The following is an 8030-nucleotide window of genomic DNA, read 5'->3' on the forward strand; positions in this document are numbered from 1 at the left end:
AGAAGAATAGACCATACAAAATAGGTCAGTGCCCAGCCCTCAGGAAAGCGAGGCTTGTGCATGCGTATGATTCAAGACTCAGAGGCTGCAAGCAATTTTGTCAACCGCAGTCAATATTACGCTCATCTTAGCAGCACGATGGGCACCCCCTTCTTGCTTCCTCTTGCCTTTCACTAGTGATGTCAGTGTGGGCCTCTCTGTAGCTGCACAAGCAGACAGCCCTCCTGTGACAGCACCTTCGCCTCGTCTCTGCTGGTCCCACAGCCCTAAGGACATCGTCTGGCAACCTGGATCCTTGAATACCCAAGGCCTTTCCACTTCAGAGGCTTCCACGTCTATTATTTTATCCCCTCTCCTCTAAGAAGAGATTTTTCTCTGCAAGAAAACCTTTCAGGAAAGCTACTCCACGTCCTCACACGGTTGAAGAGGGGCAGCTGCTCTGGATGTGATGGTGCTGAGAAAAGACAGGCACTAATGTTTTTTCCTTCCTTGTGTGCATGCGAATCCCCATTCTGGATTCAAGATGGGAGTTTCTGTGTGAGGTCGGTGGTGTGGCTAAAATGCCTCTGATGGGGGAGGGACCTCGGCTCTCCAGGGCCAGGTGGTGAGCTGGCCTCTGGTGCTGGCTGTCAGGATGCCCCATTCCTGGGATGTGTGCCTCATCCTTCTGACTACCTGACTTGACAATCTGGCTCATAGCTGCCTCCCTTGAATTTGGAGTTGATACATAAATAGATCAATGTGTGCTGTGCTAAGCACCTTCTATGTATTAACCCATTTCATCTTCACAAATTCTATGTAGTAAATCCTGTTATTAAGTGAGACCTGAGTGAGAACTGAGATTCAGACACTAAGTAGTTTGCCCGTGTTCTCTCAGATGGTATAGTTTTTGGGCAAAGCCTGCGGGACACACCATTGGACATAGAGGTAAAGCCAAGCTGGCTGGCTGCATTAGACGAGGAACTGTTCTGATGGACCTCAGTACCACAGAGTTCTCATTAGCTTAATGGATGAATATTCAGTCCCATAACTACACTCTTCCCCTAGACCTCGGGGCCTGGGGGTATGCTCTCCCACAGATGCCCAGGGGAGGGTTTACCAGCAGAGCAGGTTGTACTGGTTATTCTCACAAACCAGCTCCTTCTCAGCTCTCAGCTTTGCTATGGGTTTCCTCTCCTGTTCAAAGCCACCCCTGATCTTCCCCTTGCATCACAGGCCAAATTCATTACCTCCTCGGGAAAGACCTTCACCCTCCCACTGTCCCAAGGTCTTACACTCCTGTGTCTTTGTCTGCCTGGCTTTCGCACACAACTTTTCTTGTCCTCCATCATGGCAAGTGCTCATGGGTATCTCTCAGCTAGACCAGCAGTAGATGAGCAGGGGCCTCTCACCGGAGTCCCAGGAGAGCCACATCCGTTTTCAGAGGGCTGCTCGCCAAGCCAAGCTACTTGATGTTCCCCAAACACACTCATAAAATTCCATGCCTCGATGTCTTTGCTCACGGTGTCTCTTCACCATGACTGACCCTTCTCTCAATATCTAAGCTCCATCCATTTGTTAAGGCACAATACCATGTAGTCACTGCCGGTGCCTTCACTGAGCCCCGACTGGAAGTGTGCTGAACCTCTGCAGGCACAGTACCCCTCTTAGGTCATGCATGTGCTGCAATCTTTTGAGATACGTATATCTCAAATATGTATATTTATGTTCACATTTCCTTGTTTACTCTTTCGTTAAAGGCTGAGTCACAGTAATTCAACTACGCATCTTCAAGTTTGCTTAGCAGAGAGCCTGTAGGGCATTAAAAAAAAAAAAAAATCTTGCCTTAGCGGGTTTGGCTCACTGGATAGAGTGTCGGCCAGGGGAGTGAAGGGTCCCAGGTTCGATTCTGGTCAAAGGCATGTACCTTGGTTACGGGCACATCCCCAGTAGGGGGTGTGCAGGAAGCAGCTGATCGATGTGTCTCTCTCATAGATGTTTCTAACTATCCCTCTCCCTTCCATTCCGTAAAAAATAAAATATATTTAAAAAAATATCTTGATGTTTTTATTTCAATGATCAAAAGAATGCAGTAAATGGAATCTATACTGATTGATTAACCTTAGGCATGCACCTCTACCTGAAACTGTTGTTAGTTTTTGACAGGCCTAAATCTTTACAACTTATTTAGGCCCATCTTTGAATTTCTTTGACCCTGATATACAGAGTTAGTTAACTTCTTCCTTGTGGTACTTTAGTAATGAGAATTATGCTCACTGGCTAGATTCCTTTCTAACTAAAGGCCTCTAGATACTCAGGTTGCCTGTACTACCTTGAGACCATACTTTAAATCAGTGGTTCTCAACCATCAGCCCGTTTAAATACAGTTCCTCATGTTGTGACCCAACCATAAAATTATTTTCGTTGCTACTTCATAACTGTAATGTTGCTACTGTTATGAATCGTAATGTAAATATCTGATATGCAGGATGGTCTTAGGCGACCCCTGTGAAAGGGTCGTTCGACCGCCAAAGGGGTCGCGACCCACAGGTTGAGAACTGCTGCTTTAAATAGCCACTTAAGTAAATCACAGTATACGGAAGGGAGATCATTTAGAAAGCTGAGCTGTATTGTATGAATATCCCATAGATTTTTTCCCCCAGCACTGATGGTCAAAACACTAGATAAGTACCAAATAAGTCTTCCCCCATCTCCACCCTTTCCCAGAGACACCAGGATGTGTACCCATGTCCCTAGGCATCTGAAACAAATCCACAAATGACAGATTTTACCCAGGTGGTCCTGCCATCAAACTACAAGAAGCAGTTCCACTACCCAAATTATAAGAAGCAGTTAATGGGACGTTCAGAAAAACATATTCCCACTACAGTAATATGCATCTAGGAAAGTTTTCCATTCAGATGTCAATTGTTTTCACAAGATTAACATTAAAAAAACACACAACCAAATACACCTACAGCCCCCAAGCCCCAAACACACAAAAATATTGGTCTCTGTTCATTCTCAGATGACCAGATGCTCCAAGAGTGCCAGGGGTGGGAGCCAATCTCCCCATACATAGCCTTTTCTTCAACCATTCTTGAACTACCTTCCTTTTCCAAAAGGGTAATGCTGAAATCAGTCAGAAAGGCTTTCTGAGAAGGCTGACTTGGATTTCTGTTCCAGTCGATTCAAGATGAATTGGCTTGTATCAATGAAGCGCTCAACGCAGTTCACAAAACAGGCCTCAGCCCTACTGTCCAACTTTGGCCCGGGCTTGCTCATGCACTTCTCCCAACAAACTTCCGTCATCTGGTGCACCAGCTGCTGGAAGCGCTGCTTCTGAGTCTCTGCCTCCATGAAATGCTGCAGCTGCGGGTCCACTGAGCCCAAACCCACAGAGGAGAAACTCAAGGAGGAATCCATCCCAGTGGAGCCACGAGCACCGAGAGGAAGTCCACACCAACTCCTAGACCTTCACATGTCTCCGCCTATAGGGTATTTTTGAATGAAAGAGAAGGGCATACTGACACAGTCAGGGGGGAAAGCGATATCTGGTTAGAAAACCTTAGGGAATTGCAAATAACATGTTTGTGAACTAGATGATCTACTTACCCTTTAGAAGCCCATGTATCTTCTCAGTTGATTTGGGGACAGTGGCTAACAACAATAATAGTCTTAGTAGTGTAGTAATAGCTACCAAGCCCTTTACAGAATGCGTTAGTCAGGGCATGTTGATCACAAGCAACAGAAACTAACACTGGCTAATTAAAATAGAATAGGAAGATATTGGGAATTGTAATAGATGCTGTTGGTGTTCTATTCAGATCCTTGTTATCTTTGGCACACCCATCCACCAGTCATGTGCATGTTGGTTACAAGCAGTGCATAGCTATCCCTTCTCAAGAAAATTGCCCTGTGCCAACAGGAGTCTCCTGAAGGGGGGTGGGGAAGCGGGGGGAGGGGAGAACGGAACTCTTCCACCTCCCAGCAACCTGTAGCCAATGACTGATTGATATGTGGGTCATAATGGGCCAACCATCTTGCGTCAAGGCAGGATTTGCTCTGGAGGGCAGTTCACACCGACAGCCACTAGGCTGAGGCTAGACTCCAGCTGAGGTCACATCTTAGCTCTTTACCTTGCCCTAGCCTGCCTCCCCCTCTTCCTTGTAGATTCTCCTAAGAGCATCAATAATTTCTGTGCCAGGAACCCCAACTCTACACTCTAAGACTCCAACCTGAAACAAAAGGACACTAGGAAAGCCCTCAGGACCAGAGAGGACAGGACCCACGGCAGCCATGGGGCGTCTCAGGGGTGATTTTTCAGTCTGCCTCCTTCAAAATGAATCAGCTCAGCTCTTTTCAAGTTTGTTGTGTTTTTTACCTGTCTGCTGAAGATTCAAATTTTTAAAAAGTATTGAACTGTCCTACCAAACTATCCAGTTTCCCTGAGGCAACAAATACCATGTCATTCAATCCTTAGAACTGGCTGTGAGGTAAATGCTATATCTGTTAGACAAATGAAAAAAAATTAAGGCAAAATACAGAAGAGGCCAAGGAGTTAGCCTGGCCCCTTAATTTCTTGTTTAAAGGACCCTACTTCGTAGAGTTGATGCCCCAACATCCATTCTAACCCCCGGTGGTCGATAACCCCATCATGGTCATCCTGTGGCAGTTATTGGTTTAGAACAGGCATGTGTTCATGTCCTGGCCAATGAGACATGGGGGGGGGACATTTTCCTTGGCCTTCTGAGAAATATCTCTTCGCTCCTCAAAAGGAGACCCGAGAAGAGAGAACCCCCAGCTCTTCCTCTGGACATTGCTAAGTCTGTGTCCAACAAACAAAACTTCCTCAGGCATCTTGCTCACTCACCCCTGTGGTTTATGCCAGCACAGCAGGTAGCAGAATCAAAAGAATCACAGAGAAAGGGGCCAGCCTGGAGCCCGCCGAACCTCTGGGGTCTTTGTTATAGGATAAAGTGAAGTCCCTCATTGATTAAGATATGGCTCAAGCAGAGGATTCACATGACTTCTAGCATTCGCAACCCAAAGCATTCTAACCGAAGCACTCACTGCCCTGGGTTGGAAAAGATGCCAATGGAATGAGGACATTTGCAAGGATTAGTCCCAGGAAAACCTGTAATGAGAATTGCCACACACTAGCTGTGTAACCTTGGACAAGTTATCTAACGTTTCTGAATCAGTTTCCTCGTACATAAAATAGAGATAATTCTTGCATCCACACCATTAAACGGAATCAAGCATTTAAAATAAACACCCACCAGCTGGCACATAGTAAGTGCCCGCTGATGGTTGGTTGTTAGATAGACCCTTAGAAGAAAAGTTGAAATAGAATTAGAAAGTGAATAGCTATTGCTTTTAAGCAGCTGGTAAATATTTAACAAGTTTTTCTGCATTCCCTCCCCCACATTTTTCTGATATTTATCCACATCTGCACCTAAGTCAGCCATCACATCATCTGTCAGATGGCATAATTCTGTCAGTGCATCCACTTACAAGTTTGCCCATATTTAAATTGCGAAATTCTAAAAGGCAAAGATTCCTCCTGTTCCCTTTGTTTGAATAGCACCCAGTAGATTCCAGGAACATGTGGACACTTAATATATTCTTAGCTCAGTGGTTTATAACGATGGGTCAAAATCAAATTCAACTGCTATGGTTCTTAAACATTTTTGGGGGTCATGAACCCTTTTTGAGAATCAAATGAATGTTGTGGACCAGCTCCCAGACAAAAGGCCAGCCAAGCAAAATGACCATACATTGGATCCCTGCCCCTCCCCCAGGCATAACACTCTTGCATTAAAATGTTTAAAATAAACCAAACTTTACCCTAACTGGTTTGGCTCAGTGGATAGAGCATTGGCTTGCGGACTGAAGGGTCCCGGGTTCAGTTCTGGTCAAGGGCACATGCTGGGGTTGTGAGGGTACATGCTGGGGTTGTGAGGGCACATGCTGGGGTTGTGGGCTCGATCCCAAGTAGTGGGTGTGCAGGAGGCAGCTGGTCAATGATTCTCTCTCATCATTGATATTTCTGTCTCTCTCTCCCTTCCTCTCTGAAATCAATAAAGGTATATTTTAAATAAATAAATAAATAAAATAAACCAGACAGTTAATAAACATTACCCTGTGCTAGGGGCATCACAACGACATTTAATTTAATGTTTAGAAAAACGCCAAAGTGAAGGGACTACTCTCACCTTTTGTGTAAGTTCAGAAAGGTTAGGTATCATGTGTGAGGTCATGCAGCTGAATAGTTGCATTATCTTGGCTCATAAGCCCTCCCTGTTGCCCTAGCTGGTTTGGCTCAGTGGATAGACGATCAGTCTGCAGACCAAAGGGGCCCAGGTTCGATTCTGGTCCAGGGCATGTACCTTGGATGCAGGCTCCTCCCCAGCCTGGGGCCTGGTCAGGTGCATGCTGGAGGCAACCAATCAATGTGTTTCTCTCACATTGATATGTCTCTCTGTCTTTCCCTCTCTCTTCCACTCTCTCTAAAAATCAATGGAAAAATATCCTCGGGTGAGGATTAACAACAAATAAGCCCTCCCTGTCCCCTCAGGGTCTGCAGACAGACTTGATTTATTGTATGTTCTCAAATGAGATACCCTTGGAGAAAAAAAACATAGTCCTGCCCAGAAGAGGGGCCTAGGAAAAGGGTAGAGCAGGCTGCTCTAACCCAGGGAACATTAACAACTTCTGTCCAGACCACTCAGCTGACACTCCTCTTTGTTTTCCTCAGCAGATGAGTGGATTAAAAAACTGAGGTACATCTACACAATGGAATTATTTTCCTGGCAGTTGGAAGCAGAGTTTTTCCATTAATCTTCCCTTTGCATGTTGTTTCACCAAGATCCAAAGTGACACAAAACAAATTCCAGAATTTCACACCAAGGAGGGTGGAAAACTGCACCCTGCCAGGGCTGGGCACAGTTGTTTCCAGGCAAAGAAGCAAGGGACCATTTCATCACGGAGAGTGTCAGCACCCCCACAGTGGGACCCAAGACCACACAAAAGCTGCTTCCCACGTTGGAACGCAGTCCTGAAGGAGTGCTTTAGTAATTGCTGGACATCTGAATAGAAGTGACATGCCTAGGAAACGTAAAGACAGGTGGCCAGCCAACCACATGAGCTCTGTCTTCTGCCCCAAAGCCTCCCTCAGGGGCTAGACCTCAATTTTTATTCTGGGGTTCATCCGTTTTCTTCCAGCCATGATGGATGATCTATAGAATAGATTCCTTCGATAGGCCTAGGATGATGTCCTGACCAAACATGAGCACGCAGATATGAAATGATCCCCTCCACATGGACGGAACAACATAAATGGGGAGAGGAGAACCAAGCTTGACCTGCTGGCCCAGAATTGAGTCAGGATTGACTAGAATGTGGCTTGAACTATTCCCACTGTTTGGCAGAAAAGTAGCGTCTTTGATCAATGGGATGGTTGTTTTTGTGGCTGAATAGCTAAGCTATTGATTGTGCCAACTGGCCTTTTCTTGCACACCAGGGTGGGGCTTAGGGTTGGGAGGGTCAGTCCGTCATCTGGATGTGAGCATCTTGGCTCTGGACACTGTTCCTGCTGCTTTGAGGTTGCTGGGCCAGCAGAGGGAAGAGGGGAGGGAGGGAGATGCTCCCACCCTGTGCATTTCTCCCTCTACGGGCATGTGGAGCTATGGGACTGGTTCCTCTCCGGGCTCTACAACTCATGGCTGGGGGGAAGGGGCAGACAGCACCTCAGCCTCTCTCTAGGCCTTCTCTAAACCTCTTTCTCAACCCCTTCCAAAAAAACTCATGCCTCTTCCTCCTTCAGCCAAAGAACAAAAAGTCTTTGTGCATAAAGACTCAGAGATAGGCCCCCAAGAAGTCACAACCTACCAGACTTGGAATGCCAGTGTGGGCTCATCTGTGTAACCCTGTTGTCTTTGAACCCACAGAGCCTACCGCCGCCTGGCATGTTTGAGACCAGCTAACGTTTGCCTCTTCGCATGCCCCTTCACTCCAATGCTAAGAGGATGGGGAGGAAACCCCAGCGG

General features: G+C 46.3%; 1 pseudogene; it reads right to left on the reverse strand.

The window, feature by feature from the left end:
• Positions 1-3117: 3117 nt before the first annotated feature.
• On the reverse strand, positions 3118-3464 carry LOC102758682 (annotated as a pseudogene).
• Between the last annotated feature and the right edge of the window lie 4566 nt (positions 3465-8030).

The sequence above is a fragment of the Myotis davidii genome, unplaced genomic scaffold (assembly GCF_000327345.1).
Source record: "Myotis davidii unplaced genomic scaffold, ASM32734v1 scaffold962, whole genome shotgun sequence".
Taxonomy (NCBI): Eukaryota; Metazoa; Chordata; class Mammalia; order Chiroptera; family Vespertilionidae; genus Myotis; species Myotis davidii.